This window comes from Hemiscyllium ocellatum, chromosome 34, assembly GCF_020745735.1.
Source record: "Hemiscyllium ocellatum isolate sHemOce1 chromosome 34, sHemOce1.pat.X.cur, whole genome shotgun sequence".
Taxonomy (NCBI): domain Eukaryota; kingdom Metazoa; phylum Chordata; class Chondrichthyes; order Orectolobiformes; family Hemiscylliidae; genus Hemiscyllium; species Hemiscyllium ocellatum.
In genome coordinates, this window is record NC_083434.1 from 13,592,255 (window position 1) to 13,612,023 (window position 19,769).

General features: G+C 41.2%; 1 protein-coding gene across 2 annotated transcripts in view; it reads left to right on the forward strand.

The window, feature by feature from the left end:
- The window catches only part of cdkal1 (CDK5 regulatory subunit associated protein 1-like 1), a 581,619-nt gene that overhangs the window by 222,533 nt on the left and 339,317 nt on the right, over window positions 1-19,769 (forward strand). The gene's annotated exons all lie outside the window — the stretch shown is intronic.

A 19,769-nucleotide genomic window follows, 5' to 3' on the forward strand; every position in this document is an offset into this window, starting at 1 on the left:
GATTGAACCCATCAGAAGCAATGTGAGGCTTAGAGAGTCAAAGTCTTGATAATTAGGACTTTGAAAGTCCATTGCAAGTGACCTTGCAGAGAAATAATTTCAAAGATTGGATCAGTATAAAAGAAATTGTGATTTGAATTTGGGAAGCAAACATGAGCAGTGTGGGCTTCAAGAAAGTAAGGAAAGATGGTCTTGTTTGTAACTGAGATAATGGGAATGGAGGCTATGTGAAATGACAAAGTCAGTGTGGGCTTTTGTGAATGGAGTATGAGTAAGAGAGTTTACATGGAAGGATACAGGAAGGTAGTGAAGTCAAAGGAGAACAAGACAAACTATGTTAAGTTGTTGAAGCTCACTTAGAAATAAAAAGACTGAAGATATCTTGGTAAGAAGCTCTCAGACTTGAATGGGCTGCAGAGAGTAAAGACAGATGTAAGATAATGAGATACTTGAAGGTGGCAACAAAGTATGGAGATAGAAGAGATTTGGCGATGAGGGCCAAAGTATTAACATACCTCTTTGGCCAGAAGAGAGGACTTAACAAAGGATTCCTGTTATTACCCATGAATCAAATCTCTACTAAGGCCCTCAATGTCAATGTAGTCGCCCACAGCAAGTCTGTGAATATCATGTGTCTTGTTCAGACATTAATGAGCATTATGAAGTCAGATGTAGAGACCACAGGTAAATATTCTACTAGTTGTTAGATGAATGAGCAGGATAGATCATTTGGAAATATAGGTGGCAATGGGCATGGTGGGTGAGACAGACAGAGATGACAGTTCAGGTCATTCTAAGGAGGCAATGACAAGTGCATTATTTGACAGTATGGCAGAAGCCGTGAATTTATTTCAAAAGGGAGTCAAGTCTGGGAAACTAGCAAGTGAGTGGTAAAATCCTGGAGTGGTTGTAGACAGTGTGCTTGAAATACAAGAAATTAAATGAAGCATTACTGGACAATAGGAAGGAAGAGATAAGTGAATGAGAATCAAGGGTAACGAGAAACAAAGAAAACATGTAATGAAGTAATGGGCTTCTGTTTGAACCACAATTTGACTGGGCATAGCCAAGTTTAGATTATGTCACCCTCCCCATCTTAATTTTTACCATGATTACAATGGAGACAGTAGAAAATACAATTGAGAATCTGAGAAGTTCTTCAGTGGCAAAATGTTTGGCATGTAGATTGGGGTCAGCTTTGGGTGAAACTTGTGGGAAAACAAATATAAATTTGTTAAAATATATTAATTCGAAGGTTCAGTTTTTTTCTAAGTGAATGTTGTACCCATGCTCTACACAGTGTTAATTAATATCTCATGGTCCATGCAGACTTGGTGAACAGTAATTTTTTTACCAGTAGGTGGTGGCAAAGGCCTACTAGTTATCAAATTACTTCAACTTGCATGAACTTGACTTTACTATTATATTGCTATTCTTGTATTTTGTCATATGCTTGGCTAATCTATTTGTTTCATACATTCATCAAACTGTGTTGACTAAATGTGTTGTTTGTATTGAGCAAATGTGACCAGACTAGTTATCTCTCAAAACGAAGGAGCAAATTCCTGCAGATGCTGAAATCTCTCAAAATGAAGTTCTCTTTGTTCAAGCCATGATTCCTCAATTGACGAAGTGACACATGCACCTAGGTACAGTGAGAAGTGTTGTTTTGCATGCTATACCGGCAGATTGTACCATGCAAAGTGCATCTGGCTGACAGATCAGAATGCAGAGTGCACAGAGAAGGTGCAGAGAGATCAGAACTAACATTTGAGAGGTCCATTCAAAAGTGTGGTAACTGGGAGGAAGAAATTGTTTAAAAATCTATTTGTACAAATGTTTAAACTCTTATACCTGTTTACCTGATGGAGGAGAGTGGAAGAGAGTATAACCAGAGTAGGAAATGTCTTTGATTATGCATATGCAGACTGATGGGATTAGTTTAGTTTGGCATCAAGGTCAGCATAAACATGGTGAGCTGAAGAACCTGCGCCTTTGTTTTTCTGTTATATGTGTGATATATGTTCTACAGTAATGAACAATATCAAAGGTATTTGCAGTTGTACAGCTCATCCTTTCTCTGAATTTATTTGGACAGTTGCCTCTTAGTGTAGCACTTCAGTTTATTTGCTGTCAAGAACATGACTGTCAGTAGATAGAATAAACACGTTGAAAGAACATAATCTTGACAGAAGTTTAAAATGTGTTAATCAGGATTTATATTAACAATCAGTGTGACCTACAAGTTTATTTAATTGGTCAGCATAACCTGACAACTCAAGCTTTTTCTTGTGATTGAATAAATTGTAGTTTGAAGGAGCAGTTGAAGTAAATGCAGCATAGTGTTAAAAAGCATACCCATGTGAGTTTGCAGTCCTCCTATCTGGCATTTATTTTTTAAAGATGTTTGTCTAAAAATATAATTGCCAACCTCTCTATACTCCTATTTAATGGGAGAGCTGCCACAATTTTTTTAAACTGAGCCTTTAAAGTGAATTCAATATTTAGTACTTAAGCAAAAGCAATGATTTTCTTTTCTCATGACTCATGTTTGGTTCAGAGTTTAGTGTTTTGAAGACAAAGACCTTCATCATTGTTAAACTAGCAAGACTACTAGAGGCCAATGTCAGTATTGTAAATTGAAAATCCTGATTGAGTTTCCTTTATTTTCATTTTATTCGCTCGTGGGAGTGAGCAATGCTGGCTGGCCGGGATTATTGCCTGTCCATAGTTGCCTTTGAGGTGATGATAGTGAGTTGTTGTCTTGAAATGCTGTGGATGAGCCCACAATGCCCTTCGGGAGGGAATTCCAGGATTTTGACAGAGTGACAGGACGACGAGCGGCTTAGAGAGGAACTTGCAGGTCATTATCTTCCCAGGTATCTGTTGCCCTTGCCCTTCCAGGTGGAATTGGTTGTGGGTTTTGCTGTCTATGAATCTAGAATGTATTTTAAGTATAAGCTGCTGCTGCACTCAATGCCAGTTGAAAGTATTCATTGAACATAAACATTCCCCTTTCCTCCTCTATCAGCATCAAATTATTTAAAATTTAGGGCCTCTTAGAATGATAGTGTTTGTTTTATATTTGCATTGTCTCTTGTAACTTGGTTACTTTGCATAATGTGCAAGTTCCTGTGACTGATCCTTGAAACTCTAGAGAAATAAACAGAAGCAACACAACATACTTTCTAGTCATAGTTGGCAGCTCTCAGGAACATCTTGCTCTAATTAAAAAGCTAATTTCGCTGTTTTGACAACCTACTTGTTGAGAGATTTGTTTATTAAATCTAAGTACTAACTAGCAACTTGCCTACAAGCTTTTTTTCAGAAATTTCTTGTTTCCTAAAATGTTTTCCTTTATAAAGGCCATTGGGTTCAAAATTCTGGCATCATTTTTATATTAACATTTCAGTTGAAAATCACTTCAAGTAGGGGTTCTCATCCGAATGACGTGGAATGCTTTTGTTAGGTAAAAGATGCTTTTGTCGTCTTTAGTGTTTGTGGAAACATTGGAAAAATGTATTATGTGATGTGATTAATCTGTCACTTTCATGCCTCCAGAATTGGACAGTCTGATTCTCTGAACATTTGTTTTTGAAGTATAAAGCCTCCATTTCAGCAACGGTGTTGGTATGTTTAGAGGATAATTTTTATTGATGTCTCATGCATAGGCTTCAGACAGCCTTAGAAAGAAAGTCAGTTTGAATGTTAGTTGGTACTCAATGAAAACTTGATAACCAAGAACAGTTATTTGTCATTATCAAAAAACATATTCTATGGATGTTTGCAGACTATATGGAGGAGACAGTATTATATTTCTAACCAATGGAGCTTTCTGACACTGTAGTAATACACTTGCCAACTAGGTTCACTAAAATCAATTTGTCATCGAATAATCTTGATAGAGCAGAGGTTGTGCTGGTGAAGGAGGAGAAGTCTATTGGCCTTGCACTGAATATCTGCTATCATTGACAGGCAGACAAAGGTTACACTATATTAATTTACCTGAACAGTGGTCAGAGCGACAGGTGTGAAATTGCTTAACTTTATCTGCATCTGCTTTACTTCAGCTAAGTGTAAACAGCTGCTGTTTGTAGGGCAGTGTTACCTCAGGATGAAGTTGGAAAGAGTCCAAGTCTGCAGCTCCTGAAATTTCTCTTTTAAAGAATGATTTTAGGGAATTGCTACAAATAAGACCAAAATAGAGATTTTTTGTTTGCAAAGTCAATTAGACTCCTGTATAATGTTTGTGTAAGTTTGAATGCACACACAGTCAAATTTAATCCAGCAAACTTCAGCCTAATTAAATGAATTAAAAGCCTTTTCTATCATATCACAAAACACTATGAAAAGTAATTTTCTTGAACAGATATCCTGTTGTCTGTTTTTAATTATATATCGTTAACCCTGATGAAGGACAGTGACAAAAATCAGCCTGCTTCTTGATAAATTTTAAAAATGCGTGTATTGTGCAAGATTTGTTTTTAAAATGGCCAATAAATGTGAGAAATGAAATTGCATTGAATATTACCAGTTCTTCACAGTAGTTGCTAATGAATAAGCACTTTCTATAAGACTATAAAAAAAGAAACAGAGTGAAGATGTTTGGCCCCTCAAGACTACTCCACCTTTCGATAGGATTATGACTGATCCGACATACCTTATGTTCACTTTCCTGCACTTTCCCTGTAACCCTGTGATTCTAATACTGATCAAAAAACCTATCTATCTCAGCCTTAAATATGCATAAGGACTCTGCCCCCAGCTCTCTGTGACAAGGAGTTTGAAAGACACTCAACCATCTGAGAGAATAAGTTCCTCCTCATCTCAGTCTTAAATTGGCACCCTTATGTTCTGCCTCTATGCTGTGTAGTCCAGACTACCCCAGGAGGGGGAACGTCCTGTCAGCATTTACCCTGTCAAGCCCCTTAAGAATCCAATATGTTTCAATTAATTTACCTCTCATTCTTCTGAAGTTCAAGGGTAGAGTCCCGATCTGTTTAGACTTGCTCATAAGACAATCCCTCCGTACCAAGAATCATCCTATGAACCTTCTCTGACTTGCTTCCAATGAAATGATATATTTCTTAAAGAGCATCAAAACTGCTTATGGAACTCCAGATGTGATCTCTCAGTACCATGTACAGTTCTAGTAAGATTTCACCACTCTTAAACTTCATCTCTTTTGAAATAAAGACCATCATTCTATTAATCTTCGTGATTACCTGTTGCAACTGTGTGTTTGCTTTCTTTGTTTCATGCAGGAGTACCCCTAAGTTCTTTTGTGTTGACTCTTTGCAATTTTTCTCCATTTAAATAATACTCTGTTCTCACTACCAAAATGAAGAACTTTGTATTTTCTCAAATTATATTCCATTTTCCAACTTCTTGCCAACTACCTTAAGCTATCATGTTTATCTGTAAACTGTTTGTGTCACTATCTTAGTGTCATCTGAAAACTTGGCTACAGTACATTCACTTCCTTCCTACAGGTCAATATTATACAGCATATTGCAAACAGTTGCAGTGCCATCACTGATCCTTGCGGAACCCACATGTCATAGCTGACCAACCTGAAAAAGAATTCCTTATCTCCAGTCACTGTTGTCTTTCTATGAGTCAATTCTCTATCCATGGCAATACACTACCTCCAACACTGGCATCTTATTTTATGACTTAACCTTTTGTGAGGTACCCTGTTGAAGTTTTTCGGGAAGTTCCCATATATCTGCTCTGTTTGCGAGTTCTTTGAGAAAATCTAATAAATAAATTTCATTGCTGACTTTATAAAGACAGTGCTTCAAGAACAAGGACTTGCCAGGCTTTCACTATTCAGATTTCCTGTCTGTGCAGGATTCAGCACTTTTTAAATTTTTGCCACTTGATGTGTCACAATGTATATCTTGAAGGCTCTGGTTATATTCTAAGAAATACCTTGTATTTAATTCCTGTCTTTCAATATTAAGGACAGAGAATGAGAGTAAGATCAGCATCTATTTCCATTATACACCTAAAGGAGTAGGTCCTTAATGTTCACAGTTGTCTTTTCTATTGAACAGATAGAATAGCACTACAATGTATGGTTGAGCAGGAGCAGAAGAAGTATCCTTATACACTTCTTCCATCTCTAAACATTTCCATAGCTTCAAAAAGATTTTTTGCAAGATTCTTTTGCATAATTTGCATTTCAACCAGTGAGAAGAAAGTTACTGTCTTTATGAGAAGAATGTCAATTTGCAGGTAAAATGGGCAGTTTGAACCATTGTGCAAATGTACTCATTCTTCAAGTCATAACTTAGGAATATTTCCTTTTTTAAATTCTTAGGGTATATTTATGATGAATGCTTTCTGTCCAAATCTGTCACACTATGAGATACCAAAGTTTGTTTGTGAATTACAATATTCAAACCATGCATGGAATATTCTCCATTTCTCTTGTTGAACGTGACTCTTGAACAACATCTGAGAAGCTCCTCGCTATTTAAGACAGAGCAGCCAACTTGATTGGCAACCCACCCACCACCTTAAACATTGACTCCACCACTAGCGCACAACTGCATCAGTGTGTATCATCTGCAGTATGCGCTGCTATAACTTGCCAAACTTGTTTCAACACTGTCTAAAAGCTGTGATCTCTACCAACTAGAAAAACAATGGAAGCTCTTGAAAAGCACCAACTGTAGTTCCTGTCCAGGTCACGCAATATCTTGACATGGAACTATATTATGGTTCCTTCACTGTCACTGGAACTCTGTTAATAGCAACGTAAGTATACCTATGACAGATGAACTGCAGCAGTTCAAGAAAGTGGCTTAGCACCACCTTCTGAACAGTTAATAAGGATGGGAAACAAATGTTTCCTTAGAAGTTCACCAAGAGAAGTGGAGAACATTTCATGCATGATTTGAGTATTGTAATTCACATACAGAGTTTGGTAATTCACTGTAGAATTCCAATTTCTGCATAGTGCTTCAGGAGGTAAACCAGTTACATTCCAAAAATCTATTATCTCCCCACACTTCAGAACGCTCTCACCTTACAACCACTGCACCCCAAACTCCTTAAAATTATAAATTCCTCAGAAGTTTGTGTCCCTGAAAGAATTTTGGAAAAATGCAAGTATTGCATACAGCTGAGTGCATCTTGCTCTCTAGCTGTATCCAGTGCTTAATATAATTTGGGAGGTGATGCTTCCTCTGAGGAGTAAAGCTGGAGCAAAGTCCATGGCCTTGAGAGTGGCTCAGGTGTTCAGCGTGTGGAGGGTACAGCAGGAAGTTTAGAAAAGCTGAAGTGATAGGAAATTCAGTAATTAGGGCATGTTTCTGCAACCGCTGTATGACTCAGGAGTGGTCTACTGCTTCCCTATCAAAGCCCGGATCAAGGAGCAACTGAAGAACATTGGGAAGAGTGATGGTGAACAGCCAGAAATTTTTATTCATTTTTGACATCAGTAGAAAGAGGAGTGAGGATCTGTTGGCCAATTTTTAAGGAGGTTGAAATAAAATTAATAAGCAAGATTGAATAATCCAAAATGAGAGGACATAGGTTTAAGCTGAGGGGGAAAGATTTAAAAAGGACCTGAGGGGTAACTTTTCCATGCAGAGGGTGGTGCATGTTTAGAACAAGCTGGCTGATAAGTGGTGGAGGCAGGTACAACTACAGCATTTAAAAGGCATCTGGATGGGTATAGGAATAGAAATGGTTTAGCAGGTTATGGGCCAAATGCTGGCAAATGAGACTAGGCCAGATTAGAATGTCCGGTCCATGTCCACGTGTTGGACCAAAAGGTCTGTTTCCATACAAGATGACTTTAAGACCCGCTTGCCATGAAAAAAGTTCCCTGTTGTAATGCCATACTGTCTGAAATAATCAAGCACAGGAAACCAGCACTCCTTTAGATCCTTCACGATCCTCTGTGTACTTGCAGGAGGAAGAACTGGTATCCACAATATATGACACACAGATTGTAATACTGTACAAAAACAAGAGTGACCACAGTCATTGCAATAAATATTGTGGCATCTCCTGCTGAGTGTTGTGCAAAAAATAGTTTCCCGTGTTGTTTTTGCCAGACAACGATCCAAGCAGAATACGTTTACCATAATTCATCAATCTCACCAAAGCACTCAACCATGTAAGCAGAGGTATTCGGTTTAAGCTGTTGGTGGTGTTTGCTGGCCCACTGAAGCTGTTAATTGTGATCTGTTCCATAACAAAATGATGGGAGAGGTCAGTTATGATAGAGCAATATCGGGAAAATTTGAGAACCGCAATGGAGCAAAACAGGATTCGGTTCTGGTGCTGATACTTTTTGGCATATTCTCTTTGTTGTCATATTCCTTAAAATCATGTATGGATGGTGTCTGTCATCATACCAGGACTGTTAGAAAGCTTACAAGGTCCTAGACTAAGGTGCACCATTTCTAATCCGAGAGTTGCTGTCTACGAACAATGGCATACCAACATCTCGTAATGAGAAATAACTTCACCACCAAATGGGCAGACTCTCCGGTTTGTAAGAAGTTTGGTCTGACTATCAGTATTCAAGGAGACAAATGGTCCAAGACGTTGCCATGCCACACCTATTAGCAATAACAACGTGACACTAGAAATGGTCGATTACTGGTGATTGTGGAGCCTAGCTGTAATGAAACTGTCTGCTACTTGATGCTGAAATCAATACCTGCATCACAAAAGCTACAGCTGTTCTATCCAAGCTGAATAAGATTTTGTAAAGCAACAACATTTTGCCTGAGAACATCAAGCTGAGAACCTACCAAGCCTGTGTGTCTCTGCATTGTGGAACAGTGAACTGACTTGAACAGCACTTACTCGGCAGGCAATGATTTTGAACAGTTTCCATGTTCACTATCTCCGATGTACCTTCAGTATCTCTTGGCAGAAAAGTCATGATCTCAGAGGTCCTGGAGCATGTTAATTCCATTAGCGTATGTCCATAGCTTACCCAACAAGTGTCTGTGCTAGCTTAACCTTGTTGATCAAATTGATGACAGCTGTGAAGACCAGTTAGCCTCTAGGTGACAACCTCGATGTTCATACCTTAGCTATAAGACACATGGAAGCGAGATATGAATTTTGGAGTCATTTGCATGGACAATTGGGAGATGTTGTTGATGACTGTGAGCTTTGGAGGCTAACTGTTTGATAAAGCCTTTGAGGAAGCAAATAAACTGAAGTAAAAAGTTCAGTTGGCCAAGGAAAGGACCTACATAAAACAGAGGTCATCAAATAATGCAACTTCTTAGCTATTGCTTTACTGCAGCTAATGGCGTGGTGATCTTTCGGCCTGGTATGGCAGTCTCTCTGTCCGGTGGTGGTGGTCTCTTGGCAGCCTGGTCAGCAGTCTTTCAGCCCAGTGTGGCCTCGGTGGACTTTTAGCCTTGAGATTATTCCAGAGTGATCTCCCAGCCTTGTGAGCCTTGAAGTGAAGCCCAGCGCTGTCTCGAGTCAAGGCTCAGTGTGATCTGGAGGTTAGGTGCCAGCATGGACTGGGTTGGAAGGACTGTAGTTTTGAACTTTTATATTTCTCTATTTTCTAATTTGTTCCTACTATCTGTAATGCTGGACTTCTTATTGATTTACTTTTCTAATTCTATTTTTCTAAGAACTTATACAGAAGAATCTGTACCGAGGTACTTTGTACCTAAGATGTGCCATAAGTGGTGGCTTATAAACTTTTCACTGTACTCCTATTTGAGTACATATGTCAATAAAACGAATTCAATTCCATTCTAGCTAATTCAGGTTATGCTTGGGATAAAAGGGCACAGATGAGACCATATCTTGAATGCTGTGCACAATATTGGTCACCTTATTGAAAAGAAAATACAAATTTATTGGAAACAGTTAGAAAGATATACTGAATTAATACTTGGAATGAGTTGTCAAATAAGGAATGATTGAAAGGCTAGTGTTCTATTGACTGGTATTTAGAAGTCTAATACATAATTTGACTGATACATACAAGATCTTGAGTGATCTTGATAGATATGACGAGGATGTTTCCTTTTATGGCAGAATCTCAAACTGGTAGTCAATGTTTAAAAACTAGGGGTCATGCACTTAAAAACAGAGGTGAGGTGAAATGCTTTCCCTCAGTGTCTTTGGAACTCTCTTCCTGACAAAGTGATGAAATGAAGTGGTTGAATATTTTTAAGGTAGACTTAGATTCTCGATAAGCAAGGGGGTGAAGTTAGAAGGGATAGGTAGAACTGTGGATTCGGGGTCACAATCAGATAAACCTAGATATTGTTGAAAATTGAAGCAGGTATGAGGTGCTAAATGGCATACTCCTGCTTCTCATTTATATGTTTGTAATTAATGATTGTTAAGGATGGTCAACCAGTTAGCAGAATTCTTGTGTCATTAGGCAATTATGACTGAACTCTTGAGGCAACTTCTGAAGATGTTGCAAGAATGGTGTGGGTACCTGCATCAAAAGGACATCCTCCAAAAAAATCAGTACAACTTAAAGTCCACAGAAGTCTGAGCCTACAATGATCTGGCCTTTCCAACCATTTCACATTCTAATGCTACAGCTGCACAGTTAGTGATATTTCAGAAGCAATCAGATGGTTGTCAGAAACTGGCGTGCAATGCTGGGAGGGTATTGTCCAAAATGGAGAACATAATATGCTGTCATAAAGACGAAGGCTTGTACAAAATTTCAGGTTACAAACTTGAAATGAAATGCTATAAAAACAGACCATTAACAACAGAAAAAAGGAGTAAGCCAATTCAGACTTTTGAACCTGCTGCACAATCAGTAAGATCATGGCTGATCATCCAGCTGAGTACTTTGTTGTCAATTTCTGTCCATATCCTTTGATCTTTTTAGTACCAAGTGCTGTATCTAATTCCTTCTTGAAAACATTTGACGTTTCTGCCTCTGTGATAGTAAAGTACCTAGGTTCATCACTCGTGTGAAGAAATCTATCCTCCTCTCAGTCGTAAATGGCCTACCTCTTCTCCTTTGACTGTAACCACCAGCATCAGGAACATCCTTCCTGTATTTTAGCCTGTCAAGTCCTAAATGAGACAATGGGCCGAGGAGTGGCAAATGGAGTTTAATTTCGATAAATGTGAGGTGCTGCATTTTGGAAAGGCAAATTAGGGCAGGACCTATATGCTTAATGGTAAGGTAAGGTTCTGGGCAGTGTTGCTGAACAAAAGAGATCTTGGAGTGCAGGTTCAAGGTTCTTGAAAGGATATAGTTCCTTGAATGTGGAATCACAGGTAATAGGACAGTGAAGAAGGCATTCGGTATGCTTTCCTTTATTGATCAGAGCATTGAGTATAGGAGATGGGAAGTCATGTTACAGCTGTACAGGACATTGTTTAGGCTCCTTTTTGAGTATTGTTTGCAATTCTAGTCTCTCTCCTATAGGAAGGATGTTATGAAACTTGAAAGTATTCAGAAAAAATTCGCAAAGATATTGTCAGGGTTCGAGGATTTGAGCTACAGGGAGTGGTTGAACAGGCTGGCGCTGTTTTCCCAAGAATGTCAGAGGCTGAGGGAGTGACCTTATCGAGGTTTATAAAATCATAAGGGGTATGGATCTGGTAAATAGACAAGGTCTTTTTCCTGGGGTTGAGGAGTCCAAAACTAGAGGGCACAGGTTTAGGGTGAGAGGGGAAAGATTTAAAAGGGACCTAAGGGGCAACTTTTTCATGTAAAGGGTGGTGTATATATGAAATAAGCTGCCAGAGGAAGTGGTGGAGGCTGGTATAATTACAACATCTGGATGGGTATGTGAATAGGAAGGGTTTAGAGGGATATGGACCAAGTTTTGACAAATGAGATTAGACTAATTTAGGATATTTGGTGGGTATGGACGAATTAGACTTCATGCTGTTTCCATGCTGTACATCTCTATGACTCTCAGTCCTGTGAGAATTTTATAGGTTTCTATGATAATTCCTTCTTCATCCTTCTAATCTCCAGTGAATACAGTCCTCACTGATACAATCGCTCTACGTACGTAAATGCTGTCATTACAGGAATCAGTCTGATAAACATTTATTGCACTCCTTCCATTGCCAGAACATCTTTCCCTACAGAAGGAGACCAAAACTACATACAGTACTCCAAGTGTGGTCTCACCAAGACCATGTACAGTTATAGCAAGACCTTCTGCTCTTGTACTTAAATTATCTCACTATGAAGGTCAACATACCATTTGCCTTCTTCACTGCTTGCTGCACCTGCATGAATAGTTTCTATGAATTTTGTACAAAGCAACCTAGGTCTTGCACATCCCCCTTTCCCAATCTATTGCCAATCTATTCAGACAATAAATCCGCCTTTCTGTTTTGTTACCAAAGTGGATATCCTCACATTTTTCCAAATTATACTGATTGGCCATGCATGTTACTGCTTAACCAACTTGTCCAAATTGTTCTGAAGCATCACTGCACCCTCCTCAAATCTCACCTTACTACCCAGATTTGAATATCTGAAAACTTGGAGATGTTACATTTATTTCCCTCATCTAAACCATTAATATATATTTTGAAGAGCTAGTGTCCAAGCACTCATCCCTGTGGTACTTTGATCTCTGCCCTTTTATTCCTATTCTATGTTTTCAGTGCCAGCTAGTACTCTATCAATGTTGGTACACTGTGCCAAGTTGAATCTGCTTTAGTTTTCCATGATAATCTCATCTGTGGGACTTTATCAAAAGTCTCCTTAAAGTCAAAGTCAACCATATACACTGGCTCCCTCTTTTCAACTCTACTACTTACATCCTTTTAAAACTCCACTAGATTTGACAAGCATGATTTCCCTTTCGTAAATCCAAACTGATTCTGTCCACCCCTGTCACCATGTAACAAATGTTCGACTGCTGTATTTTATATAATGCTCTCCAGCAATCTCTATCCAGCTAACCGGTCTATAATTCTCAGTATTCTCTTTATCTCCTTTTTTTTTAAAATAGTAGGGTTAAATTAACAACCCTGCAATCCATGGGAACTGTTTCAGAGTCTGTAGAATTTTGAAGGATGACCACCAATACCACTTCGTTCACTATTTTGGGATGTATATTACTGGGCTTTGGGGATTTATTGACCATTAATCCCATCAATTTCCCCAACACCATTTCCCCCGTAACACTGATTTCCTTCATTTCCTCCCTCTCACTAAAATCTATATTCCCGAATATTGTGTTCTCCTTTGTGAAGTCAGAACCAAAGTACGTTGACCTGCTCTAAAACAAATCCTGATTGTAAGGGACCAACATTGCATTCGTGAATAATTTTCTATTCACATACCTGTAGAAGCTTTTGCAGTCAGTTTGTATGTTTTCCACAATCTTAATCTGATATTCTATTTTCTTTTACTTAATCACTCCCTTTATCCTTCTTTGCTGATTTATAAACTGCTCCAAAACCTCAGCTCTGCTTTTTTTGTCTAAATTTATATGCCCTTCCTTGGATTTAATGTCTAATTTGCCTTATTAACCATGGTTGGGCCACCTGTCCTTTTTATTGTTGTGCCAAACAGGTATCAAAAATTATTGCAGTTTCTCCTTGCCTTCGTTCAATGTCCACCATTGCTTATCCAGCGCTAACCTTTTAAGTAACATTCCCAGTATACCATAGCCAGCTTGTGTCTCTTACCCCACTGTAGTTTCCTTTATTTTGACGCAGAACTGGGGTCTTAGAATCAACTACATCACTCTTCATCTCAGTGAAGAATTCTATCATATTTTGCGCACTTTGTGCCAAGAGGCCTCCTGGATTAAGATAATCAATTATTCCTTTCACATTACACAATACTCAATCTAGAATGGCCTGTTCGCCAGTTGGTTCTACAACGTATTGCTCCAGAAAGCAATCTTGTAAACACTTAAGGAATTCCTCGTCTGTGATATTGTTACTGATTCAATTTGCCCAACTTATATGCAAATTCAAGATGCCTCATAATTATAACTCGACCTTTATTGCTTGTGTATTCAATTTCTTATTTGATGCCTTCCCGAATGTTGCTACAATGGGGATCTATATGCAATCACCTGTATGGTTTTCTGTCTCTTGGTGTTGCTAAACTCGATCCATTCAGATTCCACATCACTGGAGCTAATATTCTTTAACCAGCAATGCTGCCCTTTTATTTTTTGCCTGTCTGTGCTAATAACTGAATACCCTGTGGATATTGAGGTCACACTGCAGGCATGTCTCTAATTTTTTGTCTTTTTTAAAAAATATTTTTAGGCCCATTTACATTACTTTTCACTTGTGGCCCTTTTTGATTCTTGCCCTTATTCTCTGGTTTCACTTTTCTTTTATCCCATTCTGTCTTTTGTTCTTCCTTTGTTTCCCTCTGTTCTGTCTAGGTTCCCATCCCCTGCCATTTTAGTTTAAACTCTCCCCAAATGCACTAGCAAATTTTCTTCCAGATCTCAGTTGCAGTCCTGCCCAGGTGCAACCCATCCAGCTTGTAATTGTCCCACCTCCCCCAGAACCAGTCCCAATGTCCAAGGAATTTGAATCCCTCCCGCTTGCACCATCTCCCCAGCCACATATTCACCCAATAAATCCTGCTATTTTTACTCTGACTAGCATGTGGCACTGGCAGTAATCCTGAGATCATTACCTTTGAGGTTGTACTTTTCAACTTGCTTCCCAACTCCACTTTTAGGATCTCATCCCCTTTTTTAACCTGTTGTTGCTATCCAACTCCAAAATATCCTGCCATTGCCCTACCCTTAACTCTAGCATCCTAGAATCGTGTTTGTGATCACAGAAATGTCTATTTGTTCCCCTTGTGATTGAATTCCCTTTTCCTATAGCATTTAGCAGTGACGTTTAGCAAATTTGATGTTGGTGCTAACTTAAAGCAGTTGTCAACTTGATCAGAAATTGCAGCTCTGGTGAAAAATAATTTACCAGAAATGTAAAATTCATGAAGTTATTAAAGATTGTTGAAGTCTGGCCACTATTGAATTCAAAGTGGACGGGCAGGAGGCTGGAAAAACACAACAAGCCAAGTAACAACAGGAGATGCAGAAGTCGATGTTTTGGGTGTAACCCTTCTTCAGGACTGGGGATGGGTGTGGGGGGGGTGGGGGAGTGGGGTGGAGCTGCACATGTTTTGTCTCTAACCAGTATTGAATTCAGTCAAGGGTCCAAGTGATGTCTTAAAACAAAACTAACCATATGTCAGTCATGCAGCTGGATTATTACTGCTGTACATATGCCAGTAACAATCGATCTCCTGTAAAAGTCGACCCCCTATGTTTGACCAAATACTCTGGAATTTTCCTTATATCTCGTGTAGAACTCGACCATCGTTCTTCACTGATAACAGATCAACATTTGAGTCAGTGTGCTGGCTGTCAGGTCCCCTGCAGCTTTCCAGTCTGTCAGTTGTCCTGCTCTGCTCCCAGTCTTCCAGTCCGCTGGCTGTTGTGTTCCGATCTGGGTTTCAGATGTACCATAACTTTTTTTTTCTCGAAATTCATTAAGAGATCATTTGGGCTTCTGCTAATGAGACGGTCTGAATTTTGATGGGCATGAATTTCAACCCCTTAAAAATAGTATCTGTGTAATAGGCAACCCCATAAATATAACCTTAAAAAGTAGTCAAAAAAAACCTATTACTTGACAATATTCGGTATTACTCTCTTTTACAATCGATCATAATTTCAAACTGATTCAATGCACTGTCTTCTGTATGGAACAACATTAGACTGTGTTGATGAAGGCTGAGGTAACTGAGTATATCGGGCCATTTGAATTGCAGAAAGGCTAACTGATACCTTTTTTTATTATGGTACATTCTTCAACATGTACTTAGTTCAAAGGTACATAGAACAAAGCTTCAAATAATAACTAATATTGTTTTTTAGCAAGTCAGATTTATCCTGGATTGTCTGAGTTTAATTTATTTGATCGCGAATATTTCTGAAGGGTCCACAGTAGTAGTTTCCCTAACCCCTAACCCGTGAATCAAGAGACCTGAGTTCAAGTCTCACCTGCTGTAGAGGTGTGTAATAACATTTCTGAACAGGTTGATTAGTAAAATAGGTTTCAAAAAAGAAAATAATGTTTCTGCAATGCTACATTGAGCATGTATTCTCAATAATAAACCAGCACTTTGGGATTGAATGCCACAGTACTGCTTTGAATTTTAGATACCATACCAAAGGATGATCCTGGTGCACAATTTGAAACATTTGAGTTCTTGAGAGGTTTGCTCCTTGCAAACCAGATGATCCACATGTCATTCCATTCTTTTCAAATTCGCACACTGAGGGGCATAACTGATGCAGACAATGGTGATCCTTAAATTTGGATATAAAAAATAGGCACTCATCTTGTTCCCCACTGTGATTGGTCACTGAGTGGACCGGTTTATCGCAATACCTCACCACCACCACTTCCACTGCCACCGCCACCACCACCACCCCATTTTGAGATGTGTGTGCTTTCACGTGCCACTTTGTGTAGAAAAGCATTTTGGGACACCTGGGTCCACGAGACTTTCATGTGTTCAGGTAATGAATGAATTAATGAATGTCACTTCTCGGCTTTTTGGCTAAGATCAAGTGTCTGTCCTTATCAGAACATGTGTCGAATTGTGAGTCATCAGAACCAATAGGATCATTTCTGGATCGTGATTGGACGTTGGAGGATTGTTGCTTGAGCTGACCTGCTCTTGGTGGATCTTCATGCTGGATTCGGCCTAACGCCAATTCGGAGAAAAGTCACCCTGGAGCAATGGCCTCAATAGCCACCTATGGCCCAGGTCAGGGAAGCTGGAACACAGTCAGGGTATCTGTGAAGAAGGTGGAAGAATGCATACTGGTCGATTGGACCTTTTTCATGAAGATATCTACTGCCTGCAGGATTTCCCCATTGGTGGATATTTCGACCTGTGTTGTGATCTTCTTATCAGAATAGGTGTCGAGTTGCGAGTCATCAGTGCTCGTGGAGATCATCACAGGATGGCGATTGGACGTCAGAGGATCGTTTGGTTGTGCTGACCTGCTCTTGGTGGATCTTCATGCTGGCTTCGGCCTAACGCCAATTCAGTTACCAGCCAACTTCGAGCTATGGCCTCAATAGCTGCCCGCAGCCCTGGACAGGGGGTTCGAAACACAGTCAGGGTGACTGTGAAGAAGGTAGAGGGTCGTACACCGGTCAATCGCATCCTGCTTATTAAGAAAGTGCTGTTGGGATGCTGTGGGTTCACTGCAGCGGACGTGTACTGCCTGCAGGATTTCCCTGGGGCAGGCTACTTTGATGTGACCTTCAGAAGTGTGAAGCAGCACGAGCAGCTCCTAAAGGTCTTCAAGGAGAAGGAGAGCTGCTATTCTCCATCTTGTCGGCGATCCCATTGTGTGTGCTTCCTGAACAGAGGAGTCGGGTTGTTACAATCCATATGTACAACCCCTATGTTCCAGCGGCTGATGTCCTGACCTTCCTGGGAAGGTATGTCCAAGTTGAGGGAGAAGCCACCGATGTGATCGACCCCTTTGGGATCTGGACCAGTGAGCGGCAGGTCAGGGTAATTCTGAGGGTCGATGATAATGGGAAAATTCTCCACCCACCCTCGAGCTTCGCAATTGGAGGGAGCAGAGGCTACCTGACATATGCAGGGCAGCCAAAAGTGTGCCGAACCTGAGGGAAGGCGGGACACATGGTAGCGGATTGCAAGGTGACCATCTGCAGGAATTGCAAACAGGAGGGTCACCTGACTAAGGACCATTAGGAAGCAAAGAGCTGCAGCCTGTGCAGAGAGGTGGGCCACATGTACAAGACCTGTCCAAGACCGGGAGCGGGGGGAATAACGCACAGATGGCTGGAGGTGGCAGTGTGAGCCGTGGACCCCCAAAGACCAGCAAGGTCCACCCAGACAGCAGGGAAACGGAGACTGGTGGCACCCAGAAAGAAGAACAGGCTGGAGTGGAGGAGGCAGCAGCCAGCGGAGAGACACAGCAGCTGATCCTAGCTCTAGCTGGGCAGATGGAAGCAATGGAGGAGGAGGTAATCGAGAAGGCAGAGGAGTGGATACCCGTTAAAAACAGGAAGAGAAAATCCTGCCAGGCCTCCAAAGCCTCCCAGCAAAGGGGGAAAAGACAGCTGCACGAGGGAGAGACGGCCAGCACTTCGGATGGGGAAGACGGGTGCAAAGAAGGTCACCACCACCAGAAGAAGAGACAGAGCGCTGTCGATAAAGAGGAGGGCATTTTGTCCCAACCAGGAAACAACGGACCCCCCCGAAGTCCACCCTCCACCCACTGAGAACCGGGGGTACCCACTGCCCCACAACTACAGGTAACTGAAAGCTGTGATCCTCTGGCAGTCACATTGTCAGACACAGAACTGGACGGTGCGGACCCTTGCCTTGGCTCAATGACACCAGAGCGGGTAAATGACCCCAGTGAGGAGCTGGATAGCTACCTCAGCCCAGCGAAGGTCCAGCAGTTCGTGCTCACCATGGGGATGCAGACAGCTACCCCAGAGACAGGATAGTCAAATGGACAATGGTAACCCCATAAACTGGGGATTAAAGAAGGTTCCTTTGCTATCGTATAACAGGGCACCCACTCACTAGGTGGGTTCCGCTCAAGCCGCAGCTAAATATTAAGAGACTGGATGGTTAATAAAGGGTAAATAGGATAACTGTAAATTCGATTAATTCAATCTGTTCTTTGTAATGATAAGGCATGCAATGTATATATCTGTGAACGACATGACAAATTATACAGGTACCAAAGACTTATTTCTATGAATAAAATATATTTTGAAATAAAAAAAAATTTTGACCTGTGTTGTGGATCCTTTCGAGATCTGGACCAGCAAACAACAGGTCAGGAACATCCCCTACCCACCCTCCAGCTTTGCCATCGGAGGAAGCAGAGACTGCTTGACATACGCAGGGCAGCCTAAAGTGTGCAGAACCTGCAGGAGGTCAGGCCACATGGCGGCGGATTGTAAGGTGACCGTCTGCCGAAACTGCAAGCAGGAAGGCCACCCGACCAAGGAATGTAAGGAGGCCAAGAACTGTAATCTGTGCGGAGAGGCTGGCCACATGTACAAGGCCTGCCCAAGACAAGGAGCCGCCACCTACGCACAGATGGCTGGAGGTGGCAACATGAACCGTGGACCGACTAAGACCAGCAAGGTACCACAAAACAGCACGGGGATGGTGTCTGGAGGCACCCAGAAGGAAGGGCAGGCTGTAGCAGAGCAGATGGCAGACAGCAGGGAGATGCAGCAGCCGATCCAAGCTCCTTCAAGACAGACGGAGGAAATGGAAGAGGAGGGATCAAAGGAGGCAGAGGGTTGGAATACTGTCAAAAGCAGGAAGAGGAAACCTCTCAAGGGCTCCAAAGCCACCCAGCGAAGGGGGAAGCGACACCTTCACGACGAGGATTTAGGCAGCTCTTCCGACGGTGAGGATGGGCGCAAGGGAGTGTCATCACCAGAGGAAGAGACAGAGCGCTGTGGGGAAAAAGGAGGGCAGCGCCGCCCAAGCAGGAAAAGACGATCCCTCTGAGGGGATGGGTAAAGGCCTCCCTCCACCTGGTGAGAACCAAGAGATACCCACCGGCCCACAGCTCCAGGTAACTGGGAGCAGCGGTCTTGTGAAAGCTCCGCTGTCAGATGGAGAGCTGGACGGTGTGGACCCTGGGCCGACCCAAAGACACCAGAGCGGGGAAATGGCTCCACCGTGGAGCAGGACAGCATCCTCAGCCCTGAGAAGGTCCAACAGTTTGCCATCACCACGGGGATGCACA